The following is a 14,340-nucleotide window of genomic DNA, read 5'->3' as shown; positions in this document are numbered from 1 at the left end:
TCTCCTTCCCACAAGAAAAAATACAAGCCTTCCTGCACTCAACAACCCATCACAGAGATAGGCATAATTAAAAACAAGTTTCACATTTCTGGGAACTCTGAATTACGCAAATATCAAAGCACAATGCTCCATTTTTAACTTTCTCAGTATTTTCACTGCCTAAATAGTATCCACCTTGGAATCTTTCATCGTTGTACTCGACTCTAATATTTCAACACTGGCATCTGGCCCCCTTTGAGTACTCAGCCAATTCAGTTGTCCAATTTTACGTTTCTTCAGTTCATTTTTCAAAGCCACTGCAATAGTTTGTTAGTTTCTGCTTTGACTAACAGCAACAGAGTTGCCAAATTGAATTGCTGATGTAAAGTGACACTTGATCCACGCTGAGATAACAAGGTGTAGTGCTGGATGAACACAGTAGGCCAAGCAGCATCAGAGGAGCAGGAAGGCAGACGTTTCGGGCCTCGATCCTTCTTCAGCTTTTTGAAGAAGGGTCTAGGCCCGAAACGTCAGCCTTCCTGCTCCTCTGATGCTGCTTGGCCTGCTGTGTCCGTCCAGCTCTACACCTTGTTATCTCAGATTCTCCAGGATCTGCAGTTCCTTTCAGCACTTGATCCACTCTGCCTGATTTCCAATGCACTGTTCCAGAATGACTCAAAAGCCTGGCTACCAAATTTTAATTCTGTTCTAAGCCAAGTTGTGACAATGATTTCAAATTCACTGTTCTCACCCCACAAAAATCATCTACATGCAGCATAAGTATGCCTAAAAACTGCCTGAAACATGATAGATATCTAATTTTGAATTCTGGGAGTTAAATTTGTGGATATACATTGACTAAAAATCACAAGCTCTTAAAAAAAATCCCAAGGAAGTATTCCTTACAGCTTCATTCAGACTACAATGGGGCAATTGTTAATCAGTCATAACATGGAGGACACATGTCAAGAAATTGGTGAGACCATCTCAATACAATTTACAGGTGACAGTATTGAAGGAGGACTATAACTAACAGAAATGAGTAGAGAAACACTGTTGATAATTTTGAGAAGTGAAGAGACTTATAAGAGAATGAATTCTAAAAATGTTCAGGGTGCAGTCAATGAACATTTCAAGTGCAATTCAAAACACTATATTATCGTGAATTGTCCCAAACACTATAATAAATTATTCAAAATTAACAATGAAGGAAGATTCAGAGAAAGAAGAATGAGATACAGGTCAAAGGGAGGGCATTGCTTTTCTAGCCATCCACATTTTAATTAAAGTCTGAAGGCTGAGTGCTAAATAATAGCCGGTCGGTGGAGCTGTGGATAGTGACGAAGGATGCTGTAGGTTGCAGAGAGACATAGATAAGCTGCAGAGCTGGGCTGAGAGGTGGCAAATGGAGTTTAATGCAGACAAGTGTGAGGTGATGCATTTTGGTAGGAGTAACCAGAAGGCAAAGTACTGGGCTTATGGTAAGATTCTTAGCAGTATAGATGAGCAGAGAGATCTCAGTGTCCATGTACACAGATCCTTGAAAGTTGCCACCCAGGTTGACAGGGCTGTTAAGAAGGCATACAGTGTTTTAGCTTTTATTAATAGAGGGATCGAGTTCCGGAACCAAGAGGTTATGGTGAAGCTGTACAAAGCTCTGGTGCGGCCGCACTTGGAGTATTGTGTACAGTTCTGGTCACCGCATTATAAGAAGGATGTGGAAGCTTTGGAAAGGGTGCAGAGGAGATTTACTAGGATGTTGCCTGGTATGGAGGGAAGGTCTTACGGGGAAAGGCTGAGGGAGTTGAGGCTGTTTTCATTAGAAGAAGGTTGAGAGGTGACTTAATTGAAACATATAAAATAATCAGAGAGTTAGAGAGGGTGGATAGGGAGAGCCTTTTTCCTAGGATGCTGACGGCGAGCACGAGGGGGCATAGCTTTAAATTGAGGGGTGAAAAATATAGGACAGATGTCAGAGGTAGTTTCTTTACTCAGAGAGTAGTAAGGGAATGGAATGCTTTGCCTGCAACGGTAGTAGATTCGCCAATTTTAGGTACATTTAAGTCGTCATTGGACAAGCATATGGACGTACATGGAATAGTGTAGGTTAGATTGGCTTGAGATCGGTATGACAGATCGGCACAACATCGAGGGCCGAAGGGCCTGTACTGTGCTGTAATGTTCTATGTTCTAATATTAATCACAACCAGCCGAGTGGACGTTAACGATGGGAAGACAATTCCTCCTCCTCACCTGGACATAACAATATAGATTAGTAAACTATGAGAAAGCTCCTTCTGCAGCAAGCACAGAAGAAAGTATGAATGTTGTAGGATATAACTAGGGAAGGATACAAAGAAGTGAATGGGAATAAACTTGTCTGTGACAAAGATCATGGGAGTGCACAGCACATAGGGGATGTTAAGGCTGTTGGATATCAGCAAATATAGATAACAGAGTTTATATGGTGTAAAAAGTTTTGTGAAACAGAATAGCAGTGATCTGAGGGGATAAAAACAAAGAAAAGCCAATTGAAGCTTGAAATCAGCAATTAGCATTCACCTAATGCAGCGATTGAGAAAGAAGGGAGAAAGGAAGCCTCAGTGACAAATTTAGGGTGTTGCTTGAGGTATAGTATATGGGGAAACATGGAAGATGAAGTGCTGGAAAAAGGAGCATGCATCACAGAAGGAGGAAGATGAATCTGACTTGGTAATAAACATCACATCTATAACTCATTTTTAAATATTACAAAAGGAGCCAATTGTACATTCAGAGGGTGAAATTGTCTTTAATACTGAGAAACAAGCTTGGAGTTTATTCTTCACTATATCAGTTTCTATTCTCCATTCGGTTCAAAACATTTGTCCAATCTTAGTTTGAAACAAAGTAAAGATGATGGTGAGACAATGAAATACATTTCCAAAAGGTTTCAATAGAAAGAAGATCAAGTACATAGAAAAATGCGCTCTTGTTTACTGAAAGCTTGTTTCTCATTGTTGGTTTGGACTAATTTTGCACTATTACTGTCACTAAATCAATTGTTTTTACTACATTTAATGTTTTAATACAAGTCAGAGCCAGCCTGCATAAAGAATTTTGGACGGAAAGTCCCAATATGACATACTGAATTTCTGTTTTGTGATCATTTGCGATGTTGTGCTTTGTTAACAGTTAACTTGCTATTAACAATACACATTAGCGTGGATATCAAACAATAAATATATGCAAAACATTAATATACATTTAAGAATAGTAAAATATAGGGTGTGCAGAGTAGATTGATCTTAGTAGGATAATAGGTCGGTACAACATCGTGGGCCGAAGGGCCTGTACTGTGCTGTACTGTTCTATGTTCTATGTTCTAAATCCAGCTTTCATTCACATTAACAGGCTTACATCCTCTACAAAGCCGCGATCATCGTCAGATTGCCACTCCTACTTTTCTCCGCCCTGACAGTGCTCCACATTTCTGCCAAGTACTCTGATCCCAGCTTCTTCAGAAATGCAGAGCATACTCTGGTTGGAGTATGCCATTCTAATGTACTAGCAGTGGTAAGAAGTCAAGACATGCCTTCTTTTTAGTTATCATTCCTTGACAATTTCACAAACAGCAACAATGATAAATTTAGCTAAAATGATTTTACCTATAAAGATAGAATTTTTTTTGAATGAAACCAAAGTTACACCCTTGAGTTGTTGCATTTTAATTTCATTGAACCACACAACTCTAAGGTTTTGGAGTAGATTTGTAACTTGGGTTGTGGGTGTTGAGGTTGGTCAGCTCGCCGAGCTGGTTTCTTTGATCCAGTTTTTTGGAAATCAAGATCAGAAGATGTCTATACAAATAACATCAGGAAGATACTACACGCCCCGTCACACTTATCATGCTACTTTACATCAGGAACCACAGAACAACAAATCAGCTCAGTGAGCCAACCAACCTCAACCCAAGCTACAAATGTACTCCAAAACCTTAAATTAATGGTTATTTGAGTTACCAGTTGGAATTTGGCCATTTTAAAGTCTTTTTTTTGCATATAAAGTACTTTTTTTTGCTTTGGAATGCCCTAGCCCCATAGGAATCGAAGTGCCACTTGACTTACCTTCAGTTGGCTCACTTAAGGTTCTGATTTTTAGGGACACTATCATTCAACTAACTTAAACTAAGGACTTCCATATCTGTGCCTGCTTTGATCTTTATACTCATATTTAGTCTAATAACTATATCTTTTTAATTTAGTAACTTTCAGAAATAGTTGTGTAATAAAATAAACATAATCTTGTTTATTACTAAAGCTTTACCGAAGTTATTTTTTTAAATTGGAGCACTCAAAAAGACTAAAAGGGAGCTAAATAATCCATACAAATTTGCAATTCACAGACATTCTGCAGACACCTAGTGTATTCATGCATACCTCATTACAATATGATCTACTGCAATATTTTATCACATGTATACATTATAAGTGTTAAATAAATAAGAAACTCATGGTACTATTACTTTACTGTAAATTTAATTTGTAGTGTAGTTTTATAGAGGTGGTCTTGTGGTTCAGTGAGTAGTACATCTGTCTGAGTCAGGTGCTTCAGGTTCAAGTCCCATTCAGGCACTAATTAGCCATGGAGGAGCATTCATGATGCACATTATTCACCAATCTGCTAATCTTTCCATCATGTGAAGGCAAGAACGGAAGAGATTCCTGGTCAGCTATTACTACCAATATGCCTTATCAATGAGACAACACATAGCAGAATTTCCTCAGGCTATGTGCTGTATTGAATGAACATAACCAAATAAGATGTTGTTGGGAAATAATGCCATCTTACCTGTTGTATAACAGCTCAGGTGGATTCAGAAAGTAATTGCATTGAGTACTGCTGAAGTTGATGTTGCTTTTGGGCAACCTGATTTAACTTGTTTCTTGGGGCCCTCCTCTGGGGATCATTTGGACATTGGCGAGGAGATGGGGTGGTGAGAGTGGCCGATGTTGATGCTGGAGGCAAAAATGATAGTGGCAGGCAAATTAGCCAAAAGTGGAAAACAGAGCATGCAGCACATCACATTTATCCTGGAAGCCATTGAGAGGAAGGAATGAAGGAAGGAAATATTCTTCCTCGCCATTCATGAAATTTTGATGGCATGCTAAATTAAGATTTTGGTTGGAGAATTAACCTCACTACTCTCCTTGGCTCCAAGTCAACATTTTTGCTTTGATTTAAATCCATTGGCATCCGTATGTTATGTGCTCTTTTGCAACAATACATTGGTTTTATCCTCACACTTCTGTACTTCTGTCAGAGCACATTGCTAATGTCTTGTAGTCTGCTACTGTGACCTTCACTTGAGCGTAGCGTAGCTGGATTCTTTGAGATATGTGTCAGATCCAAAGCGAGTACTCTACTCTGATGAAGGGTCTAGGCCCAAAACGTCAGCTTTTGTGCTCCTGAGATGCTGCTTGACCTGCTGTGTTCATCCAGCTCCACACTTTGTTATCTTGGATTCTCCAGCATCTGCAGTTCCCATTATCACTGTACAAACATTGTAGTTTCCCTTGAGACCTCAGGAATTCAAGCAATCCTTATTTGTAAGGCCATCAACAGAAGTTTTGCCTGTGCCTTTGAAGTGGCTGTATCGGCATGAAGAATTGATGGGACAGAGGCGCAGCCCAAAGTTATCGCAAGCAGGTGGAGGTCATGGATTTAGATCTTGATTCCTAATTTACATTCAAGCGTCCTTCAGTGGTGGTAGAGGGGCTCTAAGTGATATTCTGGGGCACGTGTTCAACATTTAATTGTACAGTGACTTGCCTAATCTTTCAGATACACTGCTGATACTTCTCTAGAGCAAAACGTGCAGATACCCGAAACCACTGTGTGCACCTTATATATCCCAAAACACGGAGAACCTACGTGCTTATACCATTTCGAAAAGCAGTTTTGTTTGCCTGAATATTATTCTGCCTAAATCACGTCAGTAGTCCCGGTACACGTCCTCAGCGATAGTCAGCATTTGAGTGTAACAGCAACCTCTCACTGAAGCCAGCATTCTACTCAATCAAAGTTAATTTTAAAATTCCCACATGGACCCAGAGTGAAGTCGGAGGTTGTAACAGCCTTAAAACGCGATGTTGGTTGTTCCGTCTCTTCCTGATCTGTTTGTGTACGTTTTCTCTTCGGGATGTTATGCTCTCCCATCCAACAGAAACCTGGACCGACCACCCACCAGCGCCGCGATGTCGCCGGCTTGCACCCGGGGGAATGCGCGCGGCGCAGCTGTTGCGAGTCGGGGGGGGGCGTGCTTGCGCTGCGCGGGGACGGGGGAAGCTGCGCGTGAGTCGTCAGGGTCGCGCGGAGACGGGCCGGCAGCTCAGCGCGTCATCACTGAGCGTGAGGCCGGGCGGCGAGGGCGTACTACACGAAGGTAGGTGGTCAGGGGTTTTGTGCTGGGAATGGGGAGTAGGGATTAGTGACCGGCGCCTGGCCAATGTTAGTTCCGCTACTCTCACCGTCAACCTTGGCTGGCCACTTGTCAGGGCAGTGCGTGGACAAATTTCAGTCTTCTTCTATCTCTATTTTGGAAGAATTAAAAATCGCCGTTTCCGATGGAGAACTGCCGGGTAATTACTGACGTCCCGAAGGGTCACCGTGGGATCCTTCTGTGCTTTAGTACGTTGCCTAGCAACCTGACCCTTTTAATCACACCCTGGGAACCGAGAGAGCGGGAGAGACTGACTTGGACCATTTCTGCTCATGGTTCACTGCCGCACAAGAGTTAAGCCTTCCACCTGAAGTTACTGTGTTGATTTCAACAGCAGTGAAATTTGACCTAAAATGAGGTCGGACTATGCACTGTGTTGTAAACATACTGGCACAGCCCGGTGTAAACCTTCCGTGCCCTTCTGTTTGAGGATGCAACAAAAAGCAACAAATTTACGTATTTACACAGTATACGTTTGTATATTCACGCAGATGTTACTTTTCTGTATTTGCAAACAAAGCTTAAACCTAATGGCTTCGAACGATACGAATGATAGAAACATCACCAGGCTATATTTGTCAATTTGGACAAACTTTGTCACTTTTGTTTTCCAGCAATAATACAAGTTGCTGATCAACATTTTCAGGTTAAACATTTATATTCCTGATCAAAATATTGCCGAAGTGAATTTCTAATAAAAAATATTTAGAAAGCAATTTATGACGTTTGCAAACTTTTAGAATTTTTTTTCCATAGCATTAATTTCACAGTAAATGATAGTGCATTGATTTCTTTTAAATTGGCATAAATCTTTGGAGGAAGTTGTGTGGTGTTGTGGGCATCTTTGTGTTCAAGACCCACTCCAGATTTGATTACTGTGGAAAGGGAGGGATGTAACGGTCTACTTGAGTTATCACTGTTAATCCAGAGAGGAAGCTAATATTTTGGGGACCTGGGTTTGAATTTTAAAAAAATGTCTGGAATGAAGAGACTAATGATGACCATGATTTCATTGTCAATTGCCAGAAAACCCCATCTGGTTCACTAATGTCCTTTAGGGAAGTAAATAGGCATCCTTACTTACACAGTCTGCCATGCGTGTGACTCCAGACTGTCAATGTGTTTAACTCTTAACTGCCCTCTGACCAATCAGAGATGGGAATTAATGCAAGCCTAACCAGAGATGCCAACATCCTGTGAATGAGTAAAGCAAAATTGGGGAAGTCATGCAAAAGCTATACAAGGCACTGTTCAGACCACACCTAGAATACTGTGAATAGTTTTGGTCTGCTTAAATGTTATGAAGGCTAATTTAGCTAGCGATGTGTTTGTCTTGTGAATGAATAAAAAATGTTGCACGTGTAAAGTGGCCAAAGGAATTGAACAATATCCTGCATTTATGGCAATTGGTACTCCTCAAGCTATGTATAACCCCTGAGTTTTGAGTTAAGACCTCTTCCATGAAACTTGTAATGGAAGCCGAAATGTGATTCATCTACCTGTCTGTTACTCACCAGTGGAAAGTGAGGAAGAATTGATTTTGCAATAATGTATACGAAAGAAAATTATTATTCAAATGGAATATAACAGGATGATATGATGAGTACCTTTTAATCCAGGAAAACATCACTAATTCATGTTTATAGTTGTGGTGTCAAATTGTAGTGTCCATGCAACCTGTGAACTGCTAATCTGCAAAAAGTGCATGTAAAAATAGTTGAATGATCAAATTTGTCGAATAATGAGATACTGACATGTTTGCTGCAAGTCAATAGGTTATCATTAAGATTTTTTTCTAATTAATATACTAAATAATAATATAATTAATGTTCGTTTCCCAATGCAGTGTTGGAAAAAAACAGTCAGAGTGCCTGCCCTTAATTACTATATGATATCAATTTTCAGTTGGGTGAACCTCGAAAAATGGTGAAGTACCCTATCATTCAAATAGCCATGTAAAGCACACAATATCTATGCTCACACATAAAGAAGTTACTTCAATGAGACATTGAAGAAAGACGACTGTAGTTTTATTTGATATGTTGGTATAATATTATGAATGGTATGTTGGCAAGCACAATGCTCTTGATTAGAAAGTGGTTTTACAATTATGGATAGTTCAAATGGGTCATTGTTGCACAAACTATGAATGTACTTGTTATTTTGTTTGGTAAAGTCTCTAATAAATGTTGATTAATATGTTATATGGGTTTGGGATTAGGGCGCAAGACAAAAAGAAAATATTCCCACCAGGATTATTGATCATATTTCAATGCACCTTGTTCCGGAACTGACAACCACTTAAACATTGTGTTTCCATCAATCTTGTCCAATCTGAAATAATTTTGAATTCATCCATCAAATAATCCAAAAAGCTAAATTGTGAATGTTAGAAAGAGAGATTTACCCAGTTGAATAAGCATTTATTTGTAGTTTTAACATATGAATGCACAACTCCTAATCCAAGAGCCAGTTTCCATCTGTGCTTTTTATTTATTGGGGCACAAGTGAAACCCCTGGACAGAATTGAACATAATTAATATTTACAATCATTTTTGTTTTAATGAAAAAAAGGTCTTTTTAAAATATTTTCAAGAGTATTTGTCTTTTTAGACAGCATTCCATCGAAGCACGGTGCTTGGTGAAATTTCTGAACCTATGTACTCCTCCTAAACAAGTGAACAGTTGCCAGGGTGATCAAGCAAGCCCACAGGTTGTAAAAATGAATTTACAAGTCACACTTGAGTTTCTGATCGGTTACATTTCACAAATGATTTACGATTTGTCTTTCAAACTAAAATATACTTTTCTAGCAGTTAAACCAAGGCAGAATCTTCTACTATTTTGACAAAGTTTGAGTTGCACCTAGTGTTTTTGGAGTAGTTTCTGCAATGAGGTCGAGAGAAATTCCTGGTTAGCTTACTAAGCACACCTCACTACCTACTTAACCTGCCTCTATAGCAGCCATCATGGCTGATTCTGGCTCAATCTTACCCCAAGCAATTCCCAAAATAACTCGCCAGTTAATAGATGTCTCAGAATTCAAAAGCATCCCTTGCAGCAGCACCATTTTTAACAGCCTATTGTGCACCCAGATAAGCACTGTAAGTTTAGAGCTGCCTTGGTTGGTTTCTGACATTTGCCCCAGATGTCACATACAAGGGAAATCAGCGGCCTGCTTTGTGGGCAGAGATTTGGAGATTCTGCTAGATAGAGTGGTGTAGACTTGGGATTTTCACTTCCTGAGGAACAACAGTGGCAGCAATGACACCACGTTATGCTAGTCTGGTCTGAGGTTGCCACGTGGGTTAATGCAGCCTCAGCAATGTACAGGAATATTCAGCTCTGTAGGAAGAAAGTCAATGACATGGATGTGTCTGGCCAATGCTAAAGGATCGTGCTCTGAAATGCTAATGCCTGGTATCCAACAGTAGGTCATTTGAAACCAGTAGCAAGCTGGATTCACCAAGTAACTGCTCTGGTTTTCTTGTTGAGATTTCACAATATCTAGATTTTTAGGTGAGATGGTATAATAAAAGGCAGAATATCGATGAGGCAAGTTTTGCCTTTAGTAAGCTTTTTAGCTAGCATTCATCTTCTTTAAGTTGGTAACTCATTGCTTACTGTGAAACTTGCTGCAATGGTTGTCGAAAACAAAAGACATTAAGATCAGTGTTACCAATATTGTTGTCCAATTCTTCCATAAATCTCTCTATAGCCATCTTGTTTGCATGTCTATAAGATTCTGTCAATAATATGCTTTTACTGAGTATATTGAACATACCCACTGCACTGGAAGTCAGTAATAAATTCTTCATAACAAAGTGTGGAGCTGGATGAACACAGGCCAAGCAGCATCTCAGGAGCACAAAAGCTGACGTTTCGGGCCTAGACCCTTCATCAGAGCTCTGATGAAGGGTCTAGGCCCGAAACGTCAGCTTTTGTGCTGCTTGGCCTGCTGTGGTCATCCAGCTCCACACTTTGTTATCTTGGATTCTACAGCATCTGCAGTTCCCATTATCACTAATAAATTCTTCATACCTGGATTCTTGTTTGAAACTCTTGTTTTGTGTTGAATTCTCCAGTTTAAACACAGTTTAAGGTTAGTAACCCGCTTACATCATCACCCATTCTTTGCTTTTTTAAAATCGTTCGTAGGATGTGAGCATCACTAGCAAGTTCAACAATTCTTGGCTACTCCTGATGGTCCTTCAGAAGGTGGTGATGTACTGCCATCTTGAACAGTCTATCTACTGCTGATAGGAGATTCCAGGCTTTTGACCTAGTGACAGTGAAGGATCAGCTATGCAGTTCTAGACCTGGCTTGGAGGTTGTGGTGGTGTTCCCATGTACCTGCTGCCCTTGTCTTTTTGAAGTCATCGAGCTCATGATTGGGTGGAAGATGCTATTATTTGAATACGTTTCAATCACATCCTGCCTTTTCTGGATTATCACATCCTCTGACCATGTCCAATGGTAGCAACACTTGCCCATTCCCACAGCATTAATAGAACTAATCCTCAAAGTAATGAGATATTGGTTGCAGAAAGGGATGCTATAAGGTAATATGATCAAACTTTGTAGAGTACTTACCATAAACTGTTAAATACATTTGCTTCCATTAATGAATTAAGTTGATGGACTTTGTTTTATAACTGTCAAAGATGATAAAGCAATGTGAGATGTGACTCCTATTATGTTGGTTGTAATAATTTATAGATGGTAAACTAGAACCAATAATTTTGAACACAACTTTTCAGTCAAACGTTTTTATGACATGAATTTAATAACATTTTAAAATGAAGCACAGCAAAGTCAGGATGTTTGAATCCAGTACTTTATAATGTAGATTTTAATGAAATTCACACCTGTAATGTAATTAATTTGCATATAAATATGATTTTAAAAATCTCATATGATTTCAAATTGCTTCCAATGCACCCATCTTTCTGCTCTGTTTACATGTATCAGTGATGTTGCACTAATGATGTAAGCAAGGGAGTTTGATAGTGCTGTAATTGCGTACTTGACATTCTTTTGTATTTGCCCAGATTGAGATGCACATGCTGTCCTTCTCTTTTAAGAAAACAAAACACACATCCGCTGTTTATTTTTTTCTTTTCATATTACACTAATCAATTTATTTATTTGCAATAGGTGAAGTGGGTTTGGCAGTTCTAACATTTAGGTGCAATACCTTTTGCAGCATTCTACATGTTTGTCGTTCAACAAATAGCATCTGGATACTTGCCAACCTAACTAGGAATTAATCTAAGTGCAAAAAAATTTAGAAGCCTTCCTAATTTTTTTGAGGAAAATTAATTCCAGCCCTGTTTCTTCATATTATGGACAGAAAGAATGATGTTGAAATGAATGTGGACATCTCAATTTATGCTTTTCCCAGCATGTCTTTTAAAAGCTAAGTAGCTTTGTAATAAACTTCGTAGCATTGTGAGTATGTAGCAATAAAAATGTTTTTAAAAATGCATTTCCTGAGATCAGAACTCAACGATTCTTAAAACTGACACTCAGGACAATAACTATAAGAGCCGATGTATGTTCTTTCTTAAGCATTTCATGTTATGATATCCCATGTTTACTTCAATACCTACACCTCATATGATGGTATAAATCCCTTCTTGCTGCAGTTCAACATAGTAAATGAATTCATATTGTGACAGTGGAATGGGTTTTGTATTGAACACTTGATTCTGAGGATCTTATGGATTAAAAGATAAATTGTAGCATGTGATGCAGCTGGCAGTGAAATTATGTCTTATGATGATGTCAAAAATGGAAAAGAATATACAAACGACCTATATAATTAATCTATTTAACGAACCATCTGTCAAATAGCAGTTTGAGTCATACAATTTGTTTTCCGATTAGAACAGCATGAGACCATCATTGATATAATTTCTGTTGGCTCCAAATTTCAAATGACTTTCGAGACTATATTTCACAAAATTTTGGACATTGCAGCTTCCAAAATGTATAATAGCAAGCACCCACAATCATTTTTGTACTTTTCCATTTGGCTATTCCAGTTTTGCTGTTAAGACAAGTTCAGTTTATAATCTTTTGAAACATGGAGTGTGCAGTGCCCAAATCCTTTGAATTAATTTTGAATCCATAACAAAATAAGGCTGCAACAGTTTCATGTTAAATAAAATCTTTATTGTATCCAAACTTGTTGATTTTGCTTCATCATGTTATCAGTGTGCACTGTTTGGTGGTGGTGGGTGGGGTAACAAAAGACCTTAAAACAATTTTACTATCTGGTTATAATATAGATGTCTTTCCCTGGTTCTAAATGTTGGATAAAATAAAATTTTACTCGTATATAGCTCTAATACGCTCCATGTCAGTACATAGCAAATCACTATCACCTTTATATAGTTAGGTCAAAATATGTCATTAGTTTGCATTGTGTCAACCTTTTAGAATTCTGTCAAGTGTAAAGAGGAATTCAAGTTTGCTAAAATTAAGGCACTTTAATATGATTATCCTTCTTTACTTCATTCTATTTATCACAAATTGCTTAAGACGCTGAGGTTATTATTTGGGAAGCGCTGTCTTGTCTACACTGTAATGGTATTTGGCCTGCCAATGCACTTGAACAGGAAGTTGATAACATTGACATTATTTGTGTGTCTGAACTGCACTGAAACTTCACAGTGGAATCAGAAGCAGTGTGCCCTTTGTTGTTCCCTCTTTTTCACATTTCTGTCCTTTGTCTCCACCACCGTCCCACCACCCGATACCCCTGCTCCATTGTCTTGCTTGCAGTAGGCTAAAGAACCTGTGCACTTTGGTTGCCGTATCAGTAATGTAATAATTTTATATGGATCCAATTGAAATCTGGTTACAAAGCATTTTTTTGAATTCAAAAATATTATCTTTAATATCAAGGCTTGCATGTATAGAGGTTGTGTTCCTGGGAGTTGCATTAAGCACTACAATTCAGTAATTCACGAATTGTGCAGAGATTCTTATGCTCCCAGTTTTTAAGAAGTGAGCATTAGAAGAATTATGCCTTTGGAATTAAAAGACTATTAGGTATAGAAAAGCTATTATAAATTATTAACTTGAATAGTCTTTAAAATAATCAATGATGTTTTAATTTCCAAAATTACTTTGATTAAGTTGTGCATGGAAAGTTAGAACTATCAGACAAAATTAAGATTATTGCGGAGATGAACAAGTGGTTATATGTTCCTAAGTAGAATGTTACCATCAGAAAGGGACCTATTCACAAATAGTTTCATATGGCGTATGTTGAGATCATTTCTCATTTATGTTAATGATTTGACAAAGGATATTTAAGGAACCATTGATAAAGTCACAGATGGCACAAAGTTAATAAATATTCATTTGTGTTGCTTTGCTTAAGGAAGTGAAAACATAAGTTAGAATAATTAAGTGATGTAAGATTTGGGACGTCTACATTTGGAATTTGGGCTTCTAGGTTTTGGCACACGGAGAAGAATATTTAGCTTCTAGAGAATGTGCTGAATTGTAATTGCTCTTAATTGTCAGCTTAGACTCCAAAGAATAAATGCAAGATGGCTTGGTAGCATGAGGAAACCTGACAACATCAGACACTTGAAGATCCTATGATTTTAACAGCCAGATCTAACTTAAGTAATCTTGCAGACTGTCACTAAACAACTTGTCAAATTGGCAGTTTAGCCATTGAGTTTGAGCACAAATAAGCTGCAGGAGTCTATGGCGAGTAACCAATAAGGTAGAGTGGAGAAGATTCAGGGATGAAGTGTTATGTCTTCGAATTTTCATGACTTAGAAGCAATCGCAATTCAGATCAGTGCTTCCCAAATTTTTTACCATTGTTGATCCCATTTTGAGGCTTAGAAATTGCT

General features: G+C 38.5%; 1 protein-coding gene and 1 long non-coding RNA gene across 9 annotated transcripts in view; one reads left to right on the top strand and one right to left on the bottom strand.

Moving 5' to 3' along the window:
- LOC125457499 (uncharacterized) overlaps window positions 1–6,230 on the bottom strand; it is a 198,427-nt gene extending 192,197 nt beyond the window's left edge. For both annotated transcript variants that reach the window (XR_007248651.2, XR_007248650.2), the window contains exon 1: window positions 4,810–6,230. This is a non-coding gene — a long non-coding RNA (uncharacterized LOC125457499). The remainder of the gene's footprint in view (window positions 1–4,809) is intronic.
- Window positions 6,231–6,297: 67 nt separating this feature from the next.
- LOC125457497 (cholinesterase-like) overlaps window positions 6,298–14,340 on the top strand; it is a 50,333-nt gene continuing 42,290 nt past the window's right edge. For 6 of the 7 annotated variants that reach the window (XR_009446656.1, XM_059651068.1, XM_048541752.2 and 3 more), the window contains exons 1-2: window positions 6,298–6,403; window positions 9,074–9,173. The gene's annotated coding sequence lies outside the window, so the exon portion shown is untranslated. The remainder of the gene's footprint in view (window positions 6,404–9,073; window positions 9,174–14,340) is intronic. The other variant, XM_048541751.2, reaches the window with a different exon arrangement.

The sequence above is a fragment of the Stegostoma tigrinum genome, chromosome 14 (genome assembly GCF_030684315.1).
Source record: "Stegostoma tigrinum isolate sSteTig4 chromosome 14, sSteTig4.hap1, whole genome shotgun sequence".
NCBI classification, from domain to species: Eukaryota; Metazoa; Chordata; class Chondrichthyes; order Orectolobiformes; family Stegostomatidae; genus Stegostoma; species Stegostoma tigrinum.
This window is presented reverse-complemented; position numbering and strand designations above follow the sequence as displayed.